The 25,129-nt window shown below is 45.9% G+C and overlaps 1 protein-coding gene and 1 pseudogene across 2 annotated transcripts in view; one reads left to right on the forward strand and one right to left on the reverse strand.

Annotated features, from left to right (window-relative positions):
* The window catches only part of DDX52 (DExD-box helicase 52), a 63,963-nt gene that overhangs the window by 34,936 nt on the left and 3,898 nt on the right, over positions 1-25,129 (reverse strand). For both annotated transcript variants that reach the window (XM_087854601.1, XM_045773728.2), the window contains exons 3-4: positions 10,844-10,897; positions 8,075-8,239 (exon numbers count right to left, since the gene is read on the reverse strand). The gene's annotated coding sequence lies outside the window, so the exon portion shown is untranslated. The remainder of the gene's footprint in view (positions 1-8,074; positions 8,240-10,843; positions 10,898-25,129) is intronic.
* On the forward strand, positions 279-24,257 carry LOC123777134 (protein LZIC pseudogene; annotated as a pseudogene).

Below are 25,129 nucleotides of genomic sequence, written 5' to 3' on the forward strand. Positions count from 1 at the left end.
ATTATTACAGCAGTTATAAAGTCTTCATGTGACTGAGGCTATTTTTTTCCTATTACATGAAAATAAATATAAGATCATGGAAAAGAACTGTCCTGGGAAGAGGGGACCCCGAGGGCCTGAGGAGCCAATTGCACCTCCCAGTGGTTTGAACTTTGAGCCTCTTGGAGTCCTGATGAACAATGTCACTTTCCTCAGGTTTATGACACTTGAAACTTCAACGGTCGGAGGTTCATGCACTTTGGGACTGGTCAACACTGTGCAGAGTTCAAAGTACCGAGAGACAAGTGATCAAAATGGCTTCCAAAGGGAAGACAGAGACAAGCAAATAAAAGCAGGATTTAGAAGAACAGTTGGATGGACTAATGTCGCAATTACAGGACTTGGAGGAAGGCAGAGAGGGACTTGTTACAGATGACGATGAGGAAACCAAAAAGGAAACTCTGGAGCAACTAAGCGAATTTAATGATTCACTGAAAAAACTATGCTTGGAAATATGACTTCGGTAGATGAGCTAAGTTGAATGCAACTAGCTAACCAGGCAGCTATCAGCCAGGCCTTTCAAACCCTGGAGGTTATCAGATTACCTGCAAGGAAACCACCAGGTCAGCTTCGGACAAGGTTAGCAGAGATGGGTAGAGATCTCATGGTGGGAACGCTGGAAAGACGCCTCTATACTCAACAGAAAGCGGAGATACTAACAGCTGTCAGGACACTTGGAGAGAAGCTGACTGCAGATGACGAGGCCTTCCTGTCAGCAAATGCAGCTGCTCTGCTCAGCCAGTTTGAGAAAGTCTCTACAGACCTTGGCTCTGGAGACAAGTTTCTTGCTTTGGCAAGCTCTGAGGTTGAAAAAGCAGGAAGTGACATGGTGTGGAAACGTGGCACATGGAGCACATTCTTGCTGCAAATGGCCATTTGTCTTCTAGGGATTTGGAATCATTGCAAAGAAATCAAGAGACTCTTGAAATGCACTGATAACCTAAGAAAAGGTGACAGAAAAATATACTTGTGGCTTCTGGTTATACCCTTCCTCACTGAGCTTTGTGTAGGGCTGCCTGCCTGAGTGATCCTAGACTTGTGGGAATGAGGGACCCTTTGGGCCTTATTCGTTATGTCTGTGGGTTTGAGAGAAAACAGAAAACAGTTTCTCTGCCTGTTTCTATTAATCCTCCTTGTTCTTTTTGTTTGTTTGTTTGTTTTATTTTTTTTAATTCATTTGCTGTTCAATGTTTATTTGGGGGCTTATTTTCCACAGGAAATAGAATTTAGGTGTGATATGAGAATCAACATTGGTTTGATTCATGTTCTTTTTTTAAAATTTTTAAATAATATTTTTTATTATATTATGTTAGTCACCATACAGTACATCCCTAGTTTTTGATGTAAAGTTTTAAGCCTGCTTGTTTTTTTATTTTTGTTTTTTTGTTTTTAAAGATTTTATTTATTTATTTGACAGAGAGAGACAGCCAGCGAGAGAGGGAACACAAGCAGGGGGAGGGGGCGGGATGAAGCAGGCTCCCAGCAGAGGAGCCTGACATGGGGCTTGATCCCAGGACTCCGGGATCACGCCCTGGGCCGAAGGCAGACGCTTAACGACTGTGCCACCCAGGCACCCCAAGATTTTATTTTTAAGTAATCTCTACACCCAACATGGGGCTTGAATTTACAACCCCGAGACCAGGAGTCACATGCTCTGCCGACAGAGCCAGCTGGGCACCCCTTTTTTAAACTTCCTTTAAAAAAAAAAAAGAAGAAGTTCACATAATTTCTTTTTTTTTTTAAAGATTTATTTATTGGGGCACCTGGGTGGCTCAGTCAACTAAGCATCTGCCTTTGGCTCAGGTCATGGGATCGAGCCCCACATTGGGCTCCCTGCTCAGTGGGGAGCCTGCTTCTCCCTCTCCCTCTGCCTGCTGCCCCCCTGCTTGTGCTCTCTTTCTCTCTCTGTCTCTGTCAAATAAATAAAATCTTAAAAAAACCCAGTAAGTATCACACCCAGTGGGGAAAAACTGAGAGATTTCCCCCTAACATCAGGAACAAGACAAGGATGTCCAGTCTCAGCACTGTCATTCAACATAGTACTAGAAGTCCTAGCTACAGCAATCAGACAGCAAAAAGAAATATAAGGCATCCGAACTGGTAAGGAAAAAGTAAAACTTTCACTATTTGCAGATGACATGATACTATACATAGAAAACCCTGAAAGGCTCCACCAAAAAGCTACTAGAACTGATAAGTGAATTCAGTAAAGTCATAGGATATAAAATCAATATACAGAAATCTGCTGCATTTCTATACACTAATAATGAAGCAACAGAAAGAGAAATTAAGAAAAAATCCCATTTACACTTGCACCAAAAATAATAAGATACCTAGGAATAAACCTAACCAAAGAGGTGAAAAACCTGTGTTCTGAAAACTATAAAACATTGGTGAAAGAAACTGAAGATGATGCAAAGAAATGGAAAGCTATTCCATGTTCATGGATTGGAAGAACACATATTGTTAAAATGTCTATACTACCCAAAGCAATCTACAGATTTAATGTAATCCCTATCAAAATACCAACGCACTTTTCACAGAACTAGAACAAACAATGCTAAAATTTGTATGGAACCACAAAAGACCCTGAATAGCTAAAGCTATTTTGAAAAAGCAAAGCCAAGCCAGAGGTATCACAATTCCAGACTTCAAGTTATATTACAAAGCTGTAATAATCAGAACAGTATGGTGCTGGCACAAAAATAGACACATAGATCAATGGAATGGAATAGAAAATTTAGAAATAAACCCACAATTATATAATCAATTAATCTCTGACAAAGCAGGAAAGAATATCCAAAGGGAAAAGACAGTCTCTTCTACAAATGGTGTTGGAAAACTGATCAGCTACATGCGAAAGAATGGAACTAGGCCACTTTCTTTCACCGTGCACAAAAATAAACTCAAAATGGATTAAAGACCTACATGTGAGACCTGAAACCAGAAAAATCCTAGAAGAGAGCATAGGCAGCAATGTCTCTGATATTGGCCGTAGCAACATTTTTTCTAGGTATGTCTCCTGAGGCAAGGGAAATAAAAGCAAAAATAAACTATTAGGACTACATCAAAATAAAAAACTTCTGCACAGTGAAGGAAACAGTCAACAAAACTAAAAGGCAACCTAAAGGGGCGCCTGGGTAGCTCAGCGGTTAAGCATCTGCCTTCGGCTCAGGGCATGATCCCGGTGTTCCGGGATCGAGTCCCACATCGGGCTCCTCGGCTGGGAGCCTGCTTCTTCCTCTCCCACTCCCCCTGCTTGTGTTCCCTCTCTCGCTGGCTGTCTCTCTGTCACATAAATAAATAAAAAATCTTAAAAAAAAAAAAAAGGCAACCTATGGAATGGAAGAAGATATTTGCAAATGACATATCCAATTAAAGATTAGTATCTAAAATATATAAAGAACTTATTCAACTCAACACCCCAAAAACAAATAATCCAATTAAAAAATGGGCAGAAGGCATGAATAGACATTTCTCCAAAGAAGATATCCACATGGCCAACAGACACATGAGAAAATGTTCAACATCACTCATCATCAGGGAAATGCAAATCAAAACCACAGTGAGATATCAACTCACACCTGTCAGAATGGCTAAAATCAAAAACACAAGAAACAAGTGTTGGTGAGGATGTGGAGAAAAAGGAACCCTCTTGCACTGTTGGTGGGAATGCAAACTGGTGCAGCCACTGTGGAAAGTAGTATGGGGGTTCCTCAAAAAATTAAAATAGAATTGCCTACCCTAAAATCCTGTAATCACACTACTGAGTATTTACCCCCAAAATACAAAAACATTTGGAGAGGATGTGGAGAAAGGGGAACCCTCTTACACTGTTGGTGGGAGTGCAAGTTGGTACAGCCACTTTGGAAAACAGTGTGGAGGTTCCTCAAAAAGTTAAAAATAGAGCTACCCTATGACCCAGCAATTGCACTACTGGGTATTTACCCCAAAGATACAGATGTAGTGAAAAGAAGGGGCACATGCACCCCAACGTTCACAGCGGCAATGTCCGCAATAGCCAAACTGTGGAAGGAGCCGAGATGCCCTTCAACGGATAAATGGATAAAGAAGATGTGGTCCATATATACAATGGAATATTACTCAGCCATCAGAAAGAACGATTACCCAACATTTGCAGCAACACAGATGGAACTGGAGGAGATTATGCTAAGTGAAATAAGTCAAGCAGAGAAAGGCCATTATCATATGGTTTCACTCATTTATGGAACATAAGAAATAGCAGGGAGATCATTAGGAGAGGGAAGGGAAAAATGAAGGGGGGATAACAGAAGGGGAGATGAACCATGAGAGACTATGGACTCAGGGAAACAAACTGAGGGTTTTAGAGGGGAGGAGGGTGGGGGGATGGGCTAGCCCGGTGGTGGGTATTAAGGAGGGCACATACTGCACGGAGCACTGGGTATTATACGCAAACAATGAATCATGGAACACTACATCAAAAACTAAGGATGTACTGTATGGTGACTAACATATCATCATCATAATAAAAGAAACATTAATTCAAAGAGATACATACACCTCTATGTTTATAGGAGCATTATTTACAATAGCGGAAGTATGGGAGCAGCTCAAATGTCCATTGATGGATGAATGGAGAACGGATAAAGATGATGGGATATATATATAATGGAATATTATTCGGCCATAAAAAGAATGAAATCTTGACATTTGCAACCACATGGATGGAGCTAGAGAATATTATGCTCAGTGAAATAAGTCAGTAAGAGAAAGACAAATACCATATGATTTCACTCATATGTGGAATTTAAGAAAGAAAACAAAGGGGGCGCCTGGGTGGTGCAGTCGTTAAGCGTCTGCCTTTGGCTCAGGGCGTGATCCCGGAGTTATGGGATCGAGCCCCACATCAGGCTCCTCTGCTATGACCCTGCTTTTTCCTCTCCCACTCCCCCTGCTTGTGTTCCCTCTTTCGCTGGCTGTCTCTATCTCTGTCAAATAAATAAATAAAATCTTTAAAAAAAAAAAAAGAAAGAAAACAAAGAAGCAAAGGGAAAAAAAGAGAGAGAGAGAGAGAAACCAAGAAACAGACTCTTAACTACAGAGAACAAACATGGTTACCAGAGCGGAGGTGGGTGGGGGATGGGTGAAGTAGGTGATGGGGATTAAGGAGTGCACTTGTCGTGATGAGCACTGGCTATCTATGGAATTATTGAATTTCTATATTGTACACCTTAAAAAATATAACACTGTATGTTAACTATATTGGAATTAAAAGAATAAAAATAAATAAATAAATAAAATAGTCTATGTTGCCCCATAGACTTGCTGCTATGGCGCTCTGTGGTGCCTCAGGACCCAGTTGGAGAACTGTGGATCTAACACAGAATTATTTCAGCTTGAGATACAAAACTCTTGAGGAAAAATAAAACTCAGATTGTCATATTTGATATTACTTAATTTGTGTGAATGTTAACAAATTGCATAAAAAGGATTTTTATTCATTCATTTATTTATATATTTTTTAAAGTGTTTATTTATTTTAGAGAGAGAGAGAGCATGTGTGAGCAAGGTGGGGGCAGCAGGAGAGAGAGGGGGAGAGAAGCAGACTCTGTGCTGAGCTTGAAGCCCGCCACAGGGCTTGATCTCAGGACCCTGAGATCATGACCCAAGCCAAAATCAAGAGTTGGATGCTTAACCAACTGAGCCACCCAGGTGCCCCAAAAGTTATCATTTTAAAAATCTTGCTCTCCATGTATCTTTTATTTATTTGTTTGTTTCCATGTATCTTTTATTTTTTATTTTTAAATTTTTAAAAAGATTATTTATTTATTTATTTATTTGAGAGAGAGCAAGAACGAGCAGAGGGAGGGGTGGAGGGAGACGGACAAGCAGACTCCCCGCGGAGCCTGACAAGGGGCTTGATTCTAGGATCCTGGGATCATGACCTGAGCCAAAGGCAGACACTTAACTGGATGAGCCACCCAGGTGCCCCTCCATGTATCTTTTAAATGTATGTCTCTTATTTTGTTTTGTCTAATTGCTTTGGGATAGACTCCTATTTTGCAGATGACAAAACAGAAACACAATCATCTGGAATGAACAATGAAATGTTACACCTTATAAGTCAAAGGTAAATCATTGCATTTAAGGAGTGGGAAACAAGGACAGTCCTTGATAAACACTTCAGCTGATAATACATTTTCAGCCGATATACATATTTAAAAAATACTTTACACCACCAAGTGCATAGGGTGAACTCTAGGAACTTTGCAAGTTTAGGTGAACTTCTGTTTTAAGCAAATTTATTATTGAAAATTCGAATGTTCTAAACCAGTAAAAGAGTGGCTTGTTTGTTTTACAAAAGAATATTATTTGAGACTCCTTGGTGCATTTTTTTTAAGAGAGGGAAAGAGGATGGGGCAGAGGGAGAGAGAGAGAATCTTAAGCTGACGGAGGGGCTTGATCTCACAGCCCTGAGATCATGACCTGAGCCAAAATCAAGAGTCAGACACTTACCCAACTGAGCCACCCAGGCACCCTGACATTCCTTGGTGCATTTAAAGTATGATGTGGTTCCCTGAACTTAAGATGTCCTCTAACTTTTTTGAACACGTTATTTTAGAAAATATCTTGTTCACATTGCATTTTGAGTTTCGTCTTGAGGAGGACAGGAAGCAAAACATTCATCTCCTAATTGTGTACAAAGGGAAAATGAGGCACAGAGAGAGTTTACCATCACACAGTAAGAAATTAGAGGGCATCACCTACTTATTTGGGTTACAAAAACTCATGTAGGGCGTGTTAGTCTCTAACCATCAGTTCTTTTCACAATAAGGCGATGATATACGACATAATCAAAAAATTAAAAATGCCCATTTTTACAACGATTCTGTATTAAACTTTGTGTATGTGGTTTTGCTCAGGAATTTAACTCTCAATTCTACTGACTGTGCAACATAGTCAAAATAATGCCAGCATATGGTATCCCACGTGTGATGTGATTGACATAGGCTTAATGACAGACGGGGGAAATGCTCACTGCTAGTTTACTCCTATAGCCATGATAAAGGGTTTACTTCGATGAGTGTGACATCAGCGTGTATTACTAACATGAAGAACCAAGAAAGTTTCGCTTTACTTGGCCATCATCATTTTGACAGCAGATTGACTCAACAAACCTGGGGTTCCCAGAGCATTGAGGAAAACAACTCTGAAGCATCTTTGCAAAGTTATTCTGAGACTGAGATCTTCCTGGGGGCCTCTGTTATTCTAATTACGGGGAAATTACAGAGCATTGCCTTCCATAGCCAGTCTGCTGCATGTCGCCCCTTTCTTTTCACTGCTCAGACTGAGTACCTGGGATTCTTTTGGAGAGAAATAAAGGCATTTCCCTGGGTCCTTGGGAAAAGCAGGGAAACCTAAGATAATCCAATGGAGAAGGCGTCTTTTATAGATCCGAATGCTAGACCTATTGTCGTTCAGGTGTCTTGAACAATTGTCTTCAGGACTGTGAGCCATAGCTCCCTATCCAAAGCTTCATTTAAATGCCATGATGAATTGGTTGCAAAAAGAGGATGGGGAGGAATGTGAAAGGGTTTGTATAACAAAGAACCATAAATCATCTCTAGTGCAGTGGGCCCCTATCATTCAGCCTGTGGGCTTCTTGTCAGAGGAGCTGCAGGGAGAAAGAGAAGAGGGACAGGGTCTTCCCACTGCGGGGCGGCAGCATCCTCCAAACCAGGAAAGCCACTTACCCCCACCCAAATCCTTCCTGAGGTTATTCATTTATTCCCTTAGGGAATGAATGATAGGGACAGGGAAATCTCCAGCGAGCAAGCGTGTACTGTACTGCAAGGCCCCACCCTAGACGCTGCTGGGGTGGGAGGAGGAAGGTGGGGGGGAAGTGGTACCGAGACGAATAAGATACAGGACCTGCCTTAGTGCTTATTAGACATGCCTACGGCAAGGACTCTGTCCGCCCCTTCAGCATAAACAGCGGGACGTAACTAGGGTGTGCCTCGCTTTATGAAACGCACGGATTTCTGAGCCTTACCGGCGTTAAAGTGAATTTCCATCCAGCGATTCTCCTCTATATTCTCCATAAAGCCGTCCGTGGTCCTCTCGGTTGGAATTAGTTTCCTCCTTCCTCACATTCCTGTCGTCCTCTCTTTACGTACACACCATATCTTCATCAGCAGGCCTTTTGGAGGCAACCGTCCTAGGGCAGAAAGTAGAAAGAGCCTGGGCCTGGAGCCAAACGGGCTCAAGATAGAATCCCAGCCCCACGACTTATTAGCCGTGTGCCATCTGGATCAGTTTCTCTGTCTCTCTAAGCCTCAGTTTCCTCCTCTGTAAAATGGGAATAAAAATAGTTTCTATGTTTAGAACTTGGTGACGATGAAACGAGATACGGTATGTCTGTATTTAGAAAAGCGACCAGAATATACTAAGAAGCGTTCAGGAGTTGTTAGTCAGGAGTGCCAGGTGCTTCACAGGTGGGGAAACCAAAGCTCATACAGCTTGAATGACTTAGCTACATCATAACCGGGAGGAAGCGTAGCTCTGCTCTCTCACCTTCCTTTCCCGCCATCTGCGAGTCGTACAACCCCGAACAAATAATTTCATTTTTCTCAGCCTGCATTTCTTTATTTGCACAATGAAGACGATGGTGGCTTATAACATCTGCCTCCCTGCTTATATTATGGGAATTAAAGAAGATGACGGATGTAAAGTGATTGGCATATGCGATGCTCTCAGAAAACTGGAAGCCGCTACTTTTACCAAAAGTCACCCAGGTGACAAGTGGCAGGACCTGGATTTAAATGCAATGGGTCTGACTGCCCCAAACTTGGCCTTTTCTAATAAACTCACCACCAGCTCCCTTGCTCTCTGAGCTAGAATTCTAAAGAATTAGCAGATGCAATTAACACTTAGAAGGCTTTTCTCAAGCGCAATAAAAGTAGCTCATTTTCCTCTTTTGATGACTACTTTACCTCATCTCACAAAGAGGTCTTCACACACCCATAATCTTGCACTAGGCTTTCCTGTCTTAATCAACTATATATGATACACAGAAATTGTATATATATATATATATTTTCCCCCCCAACCTCATAGAAAATAGCCGACATCTCAAAGGAACACACTGCTGACTTCCCAACTGACAGAAATCTTCAAAACACTTGCCTTTGAAAGAAATCCTTCTCCCAGGGGAAAGCATTACAGGGACTCTCTTTGCGAGGAGGAACAGGATTAAACCTCAAGCGTGTGGAATGAAATCCCAGAGAAAAGGAAAAGCAAGAGCTTGCCCTCTTCCTCCCCGCAAGCCCAGCCTTGCCGTACTGCCCCTCCCCACCCCCAGGACGGTGAGAGCCCAGCCTAGGGTCAAGGAGTGGTGACCAGGTTAGCAACAAGGGCCACAGAGGGAGGAAGACAAAGGAACAGCATGTGGAAAGGGCTGGCTGAATGCCTGAGCATGTTTCTTTGCTGAAAGAGAATGGCCCGACAACGGCTCAAACTGGGAGAGGGAAGGGTGGAGGGGAAGAGGACAGCTAATGGATGGGGTGGCCCAGCAGGGGTCAGAGGTCATGAGGGCAGTCAGTGAACTAATTGGTCACTCTGTGCATATTCACTTTCTGCTTCTAGCCTACAGCTGGGCCTTGAGAGAAAGCCCTGCGGTTGAGGCGAGCTTTATTTATCCCCCAAGATTTGAAGCCAACTGGTGAAAAGCAGGTGAAACCAAAAAGTGAGATCGGGACACCCTTCTTTTTTTTTTTTTTTGACTCTAGGATCAGTTGACCAGGAACAACCTTCTGCAAAGGAAAATGCTAGATTCTATTTCATTTGATCATTCATTCATTCATTCATTCATTCACGTATCCCTTCTCCTAATCTCCATATGTTAACTAGAGGCCCTAGGACACATTCCAGATGGGAAAGGATTGTAGACACCTAGAGCTTAGAACCCAGATTATCAGAGTGAGGCCTGGCTTTAGGGATTATCCCATACTGCTCTGTTTCACACTTCAGGAAATGGGGAGAGCAGTTTGCTCAGACCCACAGAGAAGTAGCAAAAGGAGGAGCACAGCCCCAGCCTTCTCACTCTGTTCAGCGATTTTTCTAGCACACTCTTCTCAGAAACACATTAACTTTGAAAACTTGTACAGACGGGTTTGGCTAACAGCTCAGCCTCTCGCCAGACAGCCTGGGCTGGAATGCTGGCAACCAGCTCCGAGGCCTTCGGATAGTTACGTAACCCTTCCAAAGCGTCAGTCTGCTCATCTGTAGAAAACCAAGGTTATTATGTGGATTAAATGAGGCAAATGCATGTAAAGGGAGCACGTGCTGCACTAAATGTTAACTATTACTATTACTACTGCTATGGCTTCAGAGCCTGGGAGAGAGCGGGCACAATGCACACCAGCCCTGTCTTCCCCTGTCGTCTCCATGGGCAACCGTTCTGACGTGAAAATCCTCATTCCCCCTCAGTTAAGAGACCTCGTGAGGATCGGAGGGAAACTAGGGAGTCCTGTCTGGACTTTCCGCAGACAGAGCTGTCCAAATTTGGAACGAGCTGACTTGCCATGAGTAAGTCAATACATGCAAAGGGCTGAGAACAGCGCCAGGCACACGGGCAGCACTCAGTCAAGTTCGCTAGCCGCTGTTACTGGTACTGTCACCGGGAGGCAGAAGCTCTTTGTCATCGCGGAGGGCCAAGTGTAAGACTGGCTTACGTTGTCAGGGAGCATCACAGATGGGAAGGAGGGTTGGCCAAGATGAGACCTGAGCTTTGTGATTTTTTCTTTGTAGTTTTTTTGCCTACCTCTTCCCAGAGTTCCGAAGCAGCCCATCGCTCTGGTACCATTACGTGTGGATTCTGGAACAGGTAAAAAGATGAAAATACAAAAAGAGATGTGGACCTTCTACAAACATGGGCTCTCCAACCCCACCTGGGGCTTTACATTAGGGACATGTGGGGTCACAGAGTGGAGACGTGAGCATCAGCCCAAAATTTATTTATTTTTTTCCCTTTTTTAAAAAAAAATTAAATTCAACTTACCTAAGAAATCCTGCCCTACTCCAAGGCCACAAAACTATTCTCTGATATTTTCTTCCAAGAGTTTTAAAATTTTCCTTTTCCACATCAAATCCTTTAAGTTGCTCTTTATATACAGTGTAAGATAGGAAGACAATTTTAATTTTATTTTTCCATATTGATAATCAATTGTTCTAGCACCATTTATTGATTGTCCATAATTTTCCCAGTGATCTGCGATGCCATTGCTGTAATATACCAAATTCTTAAATGTGTGGGTCTGTTTCTGAGCTTCCTATTCCATTTCACTGGAGTTACTTTTCTCTCACTGTGTCAGAATCACACTGTTTTAATTACTATAGCCTTATTAAAAAATTTCATTTGTGGTAAAGCAAATGCCTCCTTTTCCTTCTTCAAAATTGTCTTTACTATTCTTGGGTCTTTTCTATCACATTTTAAGATTAGCTTGAATGTTTCTTATACATAGATATGGCCAAGTTGAGATTGTTATTAGAACTATATTGAATTTGTAGAGTAATTTGGGATTTAAAAAATAATATTGGGTATTCCATCCATGAACATGGTATATTACTTTATTTATTTAGACCTTCTGACTGTCAATAAAGTTTTATAATTTCTCCATTTGAATGAACACTTCTTTTATTAGATCCATTGCTAAAACCTATATATCTTTTAGTTTTTGTGGATATGGTGACAGAAACTCTTAAAGATTATGCTTTCTAACTAGTTTTTGCAGGCATATAAGAATGCTTTTGATTTTTTGATATGGTGAGTCTAAATTCAGCAACCTTGCACAATTCTTGTAATCATTACCATAATTGGTCTATAAATTCTCTTGGATTCCCTATGAAGACAATTACATTGTCAACAAATAGCAATTTTGTTTTTTCTTTTCTAATCATTATACCTTTTATTTCTTTTCTTGCCTTATGGTATTGCCTGGAATAGCCAGTAAAATATGGATGAAGGTAGTGAAAGCTGATAGCTGTTAAAGGAACATGTCATCTTAACTCTGATATGTCACCAGAACTACAATAGGCTCTGGAGCTATGCTGTGCCTGAAGGTCTGTACCAGCAAAATGTATATGCCTTTGGTATTTGAGAATAGGTATTTTTATTCTCATTTAATAGATGAAGAAACAGGAACTCAAAGAGGTAAATAACTTGCTTAAGACCACATAGATAATAAGTGGAAGATTCAAACCAGAATCTTCCGATTCACAGTCTAATACTATTTCCATGATTCCAAACTTCCTTCTGGCTATCTGTGCCAACGTGTCACCTTTCTCAGACTACATATTGCATTTTAAAAGGATATTTCAGAACAAACAATGGTTTTACCCAGTTAGATGACTCTAATAGTGGAAGTGTTAGACAGATGTTGTTTTCCCTAAACAGAAGACTTGTCCTATTGATAACTTAAAAAAAAAAAAAAAACACAACTCACAGACTCTTAGGGTTGAATGGCTTCTTATCTTTTCCAACCTCCTATTTAATGTAGTTATCCCTATACCACATCCCTGAGAGATCATCCTTCAGCCTTTACCTACTGCTAGGGTAGACTTACTTCATTGACAAAACAGTTGAATAATTGTCATGTGGCTCCACAATTTGCCCACAATCTGGTCCAGAGAGTAATGCATTTTCTCCCTACATTACATCTCTTCAGGTATTTGTTCTCCTTAGATCTTCCCTGTGAGACTACTCATCTCTAGGATGTTCGCTATTGTCTACGTGAGATAATTTCCAGACTTTTCACCATTCTGAATATTCTCCTTTCAGTGCTTTCCAGTTGGTCAATGTGCCTCTTGAAAGTGATGCCCAGACTTTAAGGTGTGGTCTGATTGCAAATAAGTGGGGCTCTTGTGTCACACGATAGGGACACAGTCACTTCTATTGATGCACTCTAGATTTTTGTCTTCTTGGCAACTATGGTACATTGCTGACTTAAATTTAGGGTTAACTCTTCAGCTTTTTTCCCCGTTCCATCCCTTGTACCCTTTCCTGCAGCACTTCGGAGTTCTCTAGGTCAGGGCGAGGTCTGTGCGGAGGCAACTAGGACAGAAATCTACTCTGTTACAGGAACAAAAGGGGAAGCACCTTCAGGTTGGAGGCTGCCAACAGGTTACCAGGAAACACCTGATTAGTCAGGGGTAGGTGAAGTCACTTGGGGCTGCTGTCCTGGGACAGGATAAAACTTAAATTTCAGAGCATTGGTACTTTGAGATTTTAGCTATAGAGTTTAAATGTCTTACATGAAACCAGAAATCTCATGATTTTTAAAACCTTCTTAAGAGATGTTAGAAGAACTCCAGGAAGGGAAGGGACAGCAGGATTCAGAGTTCTTTGCTCAGCTTTATACCACCTGGTTTAGTGGGGTTACCATCCATCCATCCTCCTAGCTGACGAACACAAATGAATTTCAGGGCATTCCTTTGAGCCAGAAATCCTCGCTGCCCAAATCTCCCTTGCTCCTGTCCTGTTCACAAACCCATACTTAAAAATCAATAACCATGTTCCTTGTCTCCACCAAATGTTTGTAATTTTGCCTAGACAGTATTTACAAGGACAGCATTGTGTGACTCCAGTGTTGACAATACAATAATAAAAATTGCAAACATGAGATGTCACTTAGTATGGGCCATCCATTTTCTAAGTACTTGATACACATTGACTCATTTTGTCTTGGCAATAGTCCTTTGTGGTAGAGACTATTATCATTGTTTTACAGGTGAGGAAACCGAGGCACAGAGATTAAGTGCCTGCCCAAGGTCATGCAGCTGAAAGTGGTGTGTGCGATTGGACCCTGGAGCCCCGCTGTGGTGTCTGGGCTCTAAACCACTGTGGGTTCTGCGTCTCTAAACTGGGAAGGGAGCTGCCGTGGATGCCCCATGTGTGGGACCTGCAGCCCCAGACCTGGGTTCCTGCCCCCATTGGTTCCTCCACCACATAATTTCCTCCTGTTATAATCACCAGCAACATTCCTTTCCAAGGGTAGAATCTTCCAGTAGGCTTCAGCCCCTTTATAGATGAAGAAATGTAAGATCCAAGTGTTAAATCATGTCCTCAGGGTCATGCAAGGAGTAAGTGACAGAATTAGGATGTGAACCCAGCTCTGGGTGACTCTAGTGTCCGCACACCCTCCCTTACACTACAGTGCGTCTACTGTGGGGCCATCTCTCCAGAAACAGCCTAGACACTCTCAGTATCCTTGTCTGTGCGGGATGGAGAATGTGGGGGGGAGGCATTCGTCAGGGAAAAAATCATCATTGTCATCGTCATTACCAAAAAGTCTCGTTAAAGGTCTAACTGTGTGCTGGATGCTACAATCTGGGAAGACTCCTCACGCCTCTTTGAGGGTCCCTGAAAATATGAGTGTTTCATCACTGACCTGGCAGAAGTAAGTTGAAGGGTAAGTAAGGCCTCTGTAAGTCCTAAAATACGTTTCTCCATTTCTTGAGCTGATTGGCTGGATTAATTTCCTGCTTCTCATATACCATTCTCTGCTCTTGCATTCAGATCAAGCATGTTTGTGTTCAGAATGTGAGTCAGGGGCATGACCCCTAGAGAACCACAGGCTGGTGTCTGGGATCACAGGGCTACGCACATTCCCGTGCACACATATGTGTATGGACACATGTATACCTGGCATGGACAAGCACACACTATACCACCACGTTCAGGGGGAGTGGTTCCTGGAACCAAGGGTCGCCTTCAAGGAGCAGCTAGTGCATGGGGTCGTGGTGTCCATTCCCGGTACATTCGTGTGGCCGGTTATACCATCCTATGGCGGGGTGGAGCCTGCCCTCTCTGAACTGAGTCCTGGCTGGGGCAGTCCTTCCAGAGGTCTATCCAGTGCCCTGGGGACGCAGTTCCTATCAGGCCTTCTCAACACATCCCCTGGTCTGGGACTGGCAGGGCAGGCCAGCAGGAACGCCCACCTCACAGCCCCCTATGACAGGGTCCTGTGCTCTCGGCTGCTCCCCCCCCCCCCGCCCCCCAGCCAGCAGTCATCTTGCAACAATGGAGGGATGCTTTCTTAGGTCAAAAGGGAAAGCACTGATGCTCTGTGGCCAGGCAAACAAGCCGCCGGCTTTGAAGTCCCAGGGGGGATGTGCTCAGGCTGGAGTTGGGGGGTATGAAGGAGCGGCCGCAAGCCTCCCCGAAGCCTGGCTGTGTTTGTCTCGGGGGGGAGTGGGAGGAGGGAGGCATACTTTGGCGGGGGGGTTCTTCAGAGGGCTATTTTCAAGTCCTGCTGAGCCTGCGGTTCCGCTTAGGGGCTGCACGCAGACTGGGGGTGAGTCCAGCAGAGGCCTGCCATGGAAGTCCCCCCCCCTTCGGGGTGCTCTACTGGGGTGCGGTCCAGGGCAAACTGCGGAGCGTGCTGCTTCCCTTGGGCCATATTCTTATTCAGGTGGCATCAGGTAAGAATGAATGGCAGGGAAGACTAGCATCGAAGGCAGCACTGGTGCCCTTAGCGTCCACGGCCCGCCCTTCCCACTTGCAGCGTCTCCTTCTCCCTTCTCTCCTCGACCAGCAAAGCAGCACAAGGTGGGCCGTTTGCCTTTCCCCAGGGACAGCTCTCTGTGCTCCTGCCTCCGAAACTACAGGTATGACCCGAGACACGGCCCACCTGCCCCCTCCCCCAATAAAATGCACTGGGTGAGGACCTCGGGGGTGGGGGAGAAACTTCTGGAGAGCAGAAGCCTGGGTAAGACAGTGCCTCCCTGGACTGGCTTTCTGGGCTTGCCTCGGGATTTCACGGCATTCCACAGCATGTTTAAGGCCTTTCAGGCCTGGGCCACAGGGAATGAGATGAGAGATCAAGCATTACTATTAACCAGTTTAATATCCCATATGATATTAGCCATGAACAGCTTCCCCCACCCCCTGCCTCTCTCCTCACTCCTCCTGCTCTCCCTCCCTCCTGAACTCCTCTGTCTGCTACACCCAAACGGGCACACTTCTGCCAGATTCTCCCCTCCCCACAATGCCCCTCTCCAGTCTGTCCCTGCCTACCTGCCCCCCTGCCCTGCCCCCAATGTCGTGATTGAGAAAGAGCTTGTGGACGATAAGACCTGGAAATCTGGAGCTATAAATCCTTCCAGCACAGCCGCCCTATCTCCGTGCTGATGCTTGTGGTGCCACAGAAAGGAGGCTCACCTGCTTGTGACCCAGCCCCTTCCTCCCCGGAGCTCTCTGCTCCTCCTCTGCAAACAGGGGACAATGAGCAAATGGGAGGTACCTGTCTCAACAGGTGTTAGCCTGGCCTCACTTTCCTCCAGGGTGATGGGGAGGTCACCCTCTGGCCCACCCACTCTGGGCATTCCTGTGATTGTGGAAGGCCCCCTTTGCCGCCACCCTCCCTTTGGTTCCCCCCCTGATTTTAGGTGTGGGGGGCCAAGCCCACCTCAGTGGCTTTAGAAGTTTCCACGTTAGCTGCGGGCCAGCGAGAGAGCAGGCAGTGCTCGTACTGTCTGGGAGTGTAGCTTTCCCTGCTAAGCCACAAGCCGCCTGAGGGAAGAGAGTGTTTCTTATTTGTCATTGAATCCCTCTGCTCAGCAGACTGCACAGAACACAATTACTTAGTAAACGACTCGTCACTATCTGGGAAATTGCTGTCACACTCATCACCAGGAAATATTTGAGAGCATCTCATTTGCAAAGACCCCCCCCCATGCAGTAGGGGGCACAAAAATGAATTAGACATCATTCCCACTTACGCCGGAGTCAGGAAGACCCAGAGGAGCTTCCCTTGCCAGGCGATCACAAGAGGGAGCTGGAGCTGGGGCCCCGGGGGAATCTGCTTTGACAACCAATGTTTGACAAAGAGTAAACCAACAGCAGATAACCCCAGACCCAGATCCCCGTCACTGTGGATCTCTGCATATTCAGAGTGGAGCTGTTAACTCACTGGCCATCTGCCTGTCTGCTTTTTCCTATGTCATGTCAGTGTCCTTGTCTCAAAAATGTGAATACATGTAAAAAAAAGTAGTGTCTCTATTTGGAACAAATTCCTTAAGCCGTGAGCCTGGGCACAGAGGAAGTAAAACTTGCCCCCGCCGCATGGTGACTGGAGCTGCACTCCAGTGAGCTGTGGCTCTGCTCTTGGGTTTGGGCTCTCCGTGGGTCTGCGGCTAGGGCTGCCACTGCCCTCAGGAGGAAGGAAGGAGGCGGTGCAGGTGTCTGCCCGGGGTTCAGCTCATCCTAACCCACCTTAACGGAGCGGCTCATCCATGCTGAGAGCTGTGCTGGCCGGAAAGAGAGCAAATGATAACGGGAGTGTAACTCCTCTTCTCGGACAGGGGACTTATGTCTCCGAGAGCCTGGGAGGAGAAGGACAGCAAGCTGATCTCTTGGAATCTGAGGGTCAGCCCAGATGATGGGAGAGGCTGTTGCTATACCAATGCCATTGTCTCACCAAGGGCACCTTCTCTGCACGGAGTGGGGGTCTAGCATCATGTACGGGCAGCGGGGGGCTTGTCAATGGGTGGCATTTTCTGCACGGCTCTTTTAGGCCCGTGCTTCCGAAACGTTTCTATTTAAGTATCATTACTGGCAGAGAAGAGCGAATTCACGCTTCTTAAGGGGCCTGGGGTTTTAGATCCCTGCAAACAGGAGATTTCTTTGAAGCCCCATATTTCCTCTCAAAAATGTGTGCCAATTTTGTATCATGATCATGCATTTGCTTTTATATAAAAATGCAGTTAAAATTGCTTATTTCTGAATAAAATTGATGCCCTGGGAAGATGAGCTATTTTTCCCATGGTCTCTTGTACTCCCTATGGCTCACTGCCCTATGCCCCAGTTTGAGATGCATGCCATGTAGGACATCAGACCCAGACACAGGCACCACATTCAGGGGTACCATCCTGAAGTGGGTCCCTAACCTGCTTGCATGGCCACGCCCTTGATACCAAAACACTCCTCGGAGTCTGTCCTCTGCTGCCCTGAACACGCCCTCCTCTGGGCTGACCCACAAGATCATCCCTTCCCCTCTGGGCTTAGCCTGGTTCTTCTAGCAGGATTTGGAGGTCAGGTGGCCTGTAACCCCAAATGTCTAGGGACAGTGGCTCTAAACCCTTTTGCAGTCTCCTTCACAGGGAATGGGCAGGGCAGGGCAACAGCAGCATGAGATCCCAAGGGGCTTGAAAACAACTCCTAAAGTAGATCCTTAAGGAACTGATTCCCTAAAGGGCTAGGAATTGTCCTTGTGGCTGTCTTGGTAGCACTGTACCCCACCTTGCTTTCCCTGACACAACTGCTCCATCTGTACAAGGGAACTAGGAATCAAGGCAGCTGCTTACCTGACGAGGTAGAAGCTAGGTGATCGGAAGTCCACCGTAGGTTTGTTATGGATTCAGGGTATCAATGGTTTTCAGATTAAAAAAAAAAAAATACAACCCATTGATTTAGTCATTCATGCATTCACACACGTGTTTATTCATTCCTATGAGGTCCTGGAGATAGAACGGTCACCAAGAGGGACACGGTCTGGGCCCCTTTAGAACTTGCAAATGGGAAGCCCTCCTGTGCCACCTTCCCCTCTCTTCCTCGGCACTGCCTGCAGAGGTGGCAGCCATCTTCTACATGGCAATATGGCCGCCCTCAGACCTCTGGGGAAGCGCAAGATTGTTAAAAAGAGGACAAGCAGTTCATCCAGCACCAGTCAGACCAATACGTCAAAATTAAGTGCAACTGGTGGAAACCCAGAGGCATTGACAATAGGGTGCACAGAAGATTCAAGGGCCACATCTTGATGCCCAACAATGGTTATAGGAGCAACAGGAAAACAAAGCCCATGCTGCCCAGTGGCTTCTGAAGTTCTCAGTCCACAATGTCAAGTGCAACAAATCTTATGTGCAGAGATTGCTCACAATGTCTCCTCCTAGGACCACAAAGCCACCGTGGAAAGAGCAGCCCCGCTAGCCATCAGAGGCACCAATCCCAATGCCAGGCTGTGTAGCCAAGAAAATGAACAGACAGCTTACGTGCACGTCAATTTTATGTTAAGAAAACTACAAAAAAAGATGAACTTACAAATGGCAGACAGAATTAAACAAGAATCTCCGAGGAAGTGAAAAAACCTCAGCCAGGGCCAGCCCAGGGCCTTCTGCCGCCAGCTGCTCCTGCCCCGGAATGTTCTGTCCACAAGTGTAAGGACACAAACAGTAGGCTCTGGACTAAGTCAGAGGTAACGGCGGATTTACCATCTGCAACTTCTTGTATGAAGGTAAAAAGTATATAAAACAAGAATCCCCTCCAAGTCCACCTGCCCGACTGCCCCAGGACAATGCACCAAACCCTAGGTGTGTGAACATCCTTGAGGGTGAGGAAAGTCACTGGATCCTCACTTTGGAGCTACGACAGTTAGTAGCACCTGAAGTCCCCCATTTCACAGACGCACAACCTGAGGCTTCAGAGAAGCGAAGCAGCCCCTTGACGCTCACCTGGCCAGGACAAGACCGAGATGGGGTCACCAAGGGGGTGGGAAGGAGTAGGCCCCAGGGTGTGACTCTTGATTCTAATGAGCAGTGCTGGGTTGGAGGCCTCCAGTAACTTGCCAGACAGACCCCCATGGTTCTGGAGACACTGGCCCCTGCCCCTTATCTTTCCTCCCCATGACATGTGCAGATCTGATGGCTCTCATGCAGAAAAACTCTGGACTCCAAACCTCAGCCCTGAGCTGGTGGGACAATGGACACATGGGCTTTGGAATGTATGCAAACAACCCCCAGCCCTGTCCCCCTCCGCCCCAAAGACTGACCAATGACCCCTACGTCAGTGCCTGGATTGTTCCTAAGAAACCTAGTGTGGCTTTGGCGACTGCCTGACAAAGGACTGTCACACTCGTCTACCCTTCACTGCTGCAGTATCTTCATCTGAACCCCCACTGCCGTTTATAGGGGACTCAACCAAATGTGGACTAGGTTTGGCCATACAGCCAATCATATCGAGAGTCACCTTCCTATGACATTAAGGCCTCCAGGAGAGTCACTGAAAAGTCTGTGAGGTCTGCTAATTCCTCTGCGAGCGAGGAATGTGTTTATTCTTCCATGGGGCAAAGATCCCCCACTCGAAGTGACGCCTGCCACATTGTGTAACCAGGAACATGGGTTGTTGCTGATGTAAACACAGGGCCAGGGGCAGACCGGCCAGGAGCCCAGTCTCCTTTTCCCAGAGGTGTTTCTTATGAATGGTTGTGCCCAGTGAAGCAATTTCCTGCCCTGTAAACTTCTGCCCAGCAAACCACATCTCCTATCTCGCGCTGCCTGGCTCTGGGTCATAAAGCAATTCCCCAGAGACCAATCTGAGCCCGATCAAGAGTCCTTGAGTAATAAGAAAATTACCCTCCACCTGCAGACGTAATGACACTTTGCAAGCTGGTGGCTTTGCAGTTTCTGAACGTAAACATCACATGCCTTACCCCATGCCTTCCCTCTGCTCATCAGAGATGTGGGGCCCACAGATTTGATTCTCAGACTCTGGTCTGCTCCTTGGAGGCACCGGCTGGCTAGTGACCCATTACCTTGACCTGACGACCTTGCAGCCTGGAGAACATATTTCACTGTGTCAGATCATGATTTACAGAACCAGGGCAAGAGAAGTTCAGACAGTGGTCCCAAACATGCAGAAGACAGAAGGTTTGGGCTCAGACAACACTGGGAACTCATTGATTTGGACATTCATTTTGCATGTTGTGGTCCCTCGATGTGGAAAGTCTCCCCCTCCCGGTGAACTGTCACTCATTCTTTATGACGTAGTTCAAGTGTCTTTCAAAGAAACTTCTCTGATTTCTATCTAAACAGAATTGCTTCCATTGTCCAACCAGTCTGCCTTCTCACACCTGCACATTGCAGTGCAATCACCTGCTAACCTGTCTGTCTCCCCAGCCAGGTTGGGAACTCCCTCAGGGCATCTTGGAACCCCCAGTACCCACCACACTAAACCGGCTCAAAGTCAGTATGCAAAAGAGGTTTGTTGAATGAATGAGAGAATGGGAATCTGTTATGTGCCTCTCCACCATACTTAGATGCTTTGCATAATGAAAACATGCAAAGAACACAGTTAAAGGAATGAAGACCTGGGCTGGGCCGGTAAGGAAGGCATAGCCTAGGGCTTCTGTCCTTGAGAAGGTGGCAATCTGGTCATCTTCCTGTGGATGACAGGAATATTTGGAGATGGAGTACAGATAGGGCCCATGGGCAGATGGAAGTGGTCTGTTGTTGGTTCTCCTCCTTGAACGTCAGCAGAACGTTCCAAGCTGGTCTAACTAGCCCTACTTAGCTTCTATACCAGCCATAAAACATTACCTAGGACCTCCATTTTTTTAAAAAAAAAGATTTTATTTATTTATTTGACAGAGAGAGAGGCAGTGAGAGAGGGAACACAAGCAGGGGGAGTGGGAGAGGGAGAGAGAAGCAGGCTTCAGGCCAAGCAGGGAGCCTGATGGGGGCTCAGTCCCAGAACGCTGGGATCATGACCTGAGCCGAAGGCAGACGCTTAACGACTGAGCCACCCAGGTGCCCCTAGGACCTCCATTTTTACTTATTTCCTCTCTTATCCCTATGTATAAAAGTAATAACAATGAGGGGCGCCCGGGTGGCTCAGTCGGTTGGGCGTCCCACTCTTGGTTTCGCTCACGTCATGATGTCAGGGTCCTGGGATGGAGCCCCGCGTCAGGCTCTGCACTCAGCAGGGAGTTTGCTGGAGATTGCCTCTCTCCCTCTCCCTCTGCTCCTCCCCACTGCTCTCTCTCTTAAAAAAAATAAATAAAATCTTTTAAAAAATAGTAATAATGACTTGCTCCTTCCTTTGAAGTTTGAGGAGTTTGAGATAGTGGTGGTGGAAGGTGGACAATGGGTCATTTTCCAGACATTGGACTAGTAAACCCCATGACGTACATACACACATTCATTCAAACAGTATTTACTGAGCACCTAATATGTGCCAAGTACCAAAGGATGGGGTCCAAACATTGAGCAAAACACCAAGTGTCTGTTCTCACAGAACTTACGTCCTAGTCGGGGGAAGACAGTCAGGGACAGTGGGTTGAGGCCCGTCATGTTTTCTCACGTGGTCCCGGAAGGACTGGAGGCGAATAACGAGCACGCTGTGAGCACGTTCTCTATACCAGGCAAAGCGCTTGACGCACCTGGCATCTCCTTTAATCCTTATGACCACCTTATTTGCAGATATGGAAACAGGCTAAGGAGACATCCCAAGATCACACACCTAGTAAGTGGCAGAGCCAGGATTTGAACCTCGATCTGTACTGGCCTCCCGCCTGAGCTCTTCGCCACCACTCCATACAGCAGTAGCAAATATTTACCAGACGGACAAAGACGTGGATGAATGGTTAACCCTAACTACAGTGCTAGCCTGTTGTTTTGTTTCCGTGACACAAACGTGAGAAACATGTTTAAGTTTTTCATTTACTTATTAATTCAAGCTTCTCCAAAGTATGGCCCCTGTTGAAAGTAGGTTTCCCAAAGATTGAGAAACAAGCACCTTTCTCCTTACCATTCACGTTACCTGGGCACGGCAATCTGTCTTACAAATATGGTTTTTTTTCTGCTAGTTTTATTGAAAAATAATGGATATATAAAACTGTGTAAGTTTAAGGCATGCAGCATGAGAATTTGATTTATATATATTGTGAAGTGAAGAAGAATTTTTAGAAAAGATTTTATTTATTTGAGAGGGAGAGAAAGAGAGAGAGAGAGAGCGTGCAAGCAAGAGCAGGGGGGAGGGCAGAGGGAGAGGCAGAAGCAGGCTCCCCGCTGAGCAGGGAGCCTGACGTGGGGCTCGATAACAGGACCCTGACATCAGGACCTGAGCCAAAGGCAGTCACTTAACTGACTGAGCCACCCAGGTGCCCCAAAATAATCGTGAATTTTAATTGAAAAAGTTGTACAAAAGAAACTATCACCTTAAGTTCTCTTCTGGGTTTGTGGCAAAGTTTGTATCTGGCTATATGATGACCCCCAAATATATCAGGTCTTAATTCCTGGAAGTTGTAAACGTTACCTTAAGAGGAAAAAAGAGTCCGTGCAGATGTGATTAAAGGAACTATTTTAGATAATCCAATGGGCCCTGAATGCGGTCACACATATCCTTATGAGAAGGGGAAGGGGATTCGACACTGCAGAGAAGGGGACAGGACCATGGAGGCGGGGACTGGGGATGCGGCCACCAGAAGCTGGAAGAGGCAGGCAACGGAGCCCCCACAAGCTCCAGAGGGAGTATGACCTGCTGACACCCTGGTTTTGGCCCAGTGATACTGGTTTTGGACTTCTGGCCTCCAGAGCTGTGAGAGAACATATTTCTGGTATATTGTTACAGGAACCACAGGAGCCGAATACAGTCTCCCACAGAGATCCCCCTACCATGAGTCCACCTCTTTCCCCACCCCACCCCCTTTCTCGGCTATTTGTTCCTTTCTAGTACCCATCTATACCTGGCATAGGGTATGTTTCTGTACCATTGTTGGCTCCTCCCAGCTGAACATAAGCTGCATGGGAAAAGTGACTTTTTTAGAGAGAGAGCGAGTGAGAGAGCGAGTGGGGAGGGACAGAGGGAGAAGGAGAGAGAGAACCTCAAACAGGTGCTACTCTCAGTGCAGAGCCTGACGTGGGGCTCTATCTCATGACCCTGAGATCATGACTTGAGCTGAAATCACAAGTTGGATGCCCAACCGACTGAGCCACCCAGGTGCCCCAAAAGTGACCTTTTTTTAACAGTTTTTCTCCCCGAGCCTAGAAGAGTATGAGCGCATAGTAAGTACTCAATAAACATCGGTTGCATGAATGACTGAATGTCCTGTTATGGCCCCGGGAGACCTCCGACACCACGTCAGGACTATGATAACAGCAGGCGCGACCCCTCGGCCTACTACCAAGGTGCTTCCTAATGTGCCACTTGAAACGATATCCGAGGCAGAGGCCATGGTCCGACAGCCTGTCTTTCATTTTCAACAACATTGGTTGCTATTTCCTCCTTTGTTCAGGCCCCCAAACCTTGCAACAGCCTTTAGCGCCTCTCTCACCCTCCGTGTGCAAACCGCAGGAAATCATGGGGCCTCCAAGTGCTCTCCCTTCGAGGACATCCACAATCACACCGCCTCTGTTCACCGCCACTGCCGCCCTGGTCTCAGGCCGATGACGGCAACGGCTTCTGATGGTTTTCTGCTGTCCCTCTTGGCCCCTCCCTACGACTCAGCGGCCAGAGGGATCCTCTGAACACTGAAGCTCTGTCGTGTCCCTGCTCTGTTCTAACCATCTGATGGCTCCCAGGTCCCTTAGAGTAAAAGCCGGGTCCTTGTGGCAGCTTACAGCATCCCTTCAGATGGCGACAAGGCCCTCTGTCATTTGTGGTCATGCCTCGCACCCTGCCTTCCTCCCTGACCCACTGTTCTCCCCGTCACTCAGCTCCAGCTACTCTAGCCTCCCTGCTGGATCTTTCATAGGTGTTTTTTGATCTTGCTTTTTTAAAAAATATTTTATTTATTTGTCAGAGCGCAAGCAGGGGGAGCTACAGGCAGAGGGAGAGGGAGAAGCAGGCTCCCCACTGAGCAGGAAGCCCGATGTGGGACTTGATCCCAGGACCCCGGGATCATGACCCGAGCCAAAGGCAGACGCTTAACCGACTGAGCCACCCAGGCGCCCCTCATAGATGGTTTTGTCATCACGCACCATTCACGGTTACTGCTTCCCTCCCCCATCAGAATGAACTTTAGGGGGGGAAGGATTTTTTAAAGTAATCTCTACACCCCGAGCAGGGCTCGAACTCACGACGCCAAGATCAAGAGTCACATGCTCTACTGACTGAGCCAGCCGGGCGCCCCAAGATGGGGAAGGATTTTTATGTATTTGGTTCACTGATGTATCTTCAGTGTCTAGAACAATGGTGTCCGGCACACAATAGGTGTCAGTAAATATTTCTTGAATAAATAAATGAGAGACATTATTTTGGACTAGATGATGTTTCCAAAAGCAAAGGCATATGTGGAAGGTCAGGAAATCAGGCATACTTTTCTTATAGTGGGGTTTT

This window comes from Ursus americanus, chromosome 23, assembly GCF_024610735.1.
Source record: "Ursus americanus isolate L20-20 chromosome 23, mUrsAme1.1.p, whole genome shotgun sequence".
In the NCBI taxonomy this organism is placed as follows: Eukaryota; Metazoa; Chordata; class Mammalia; order Carnivora; family Ursidae; genus Ursus; species Ursus americanus.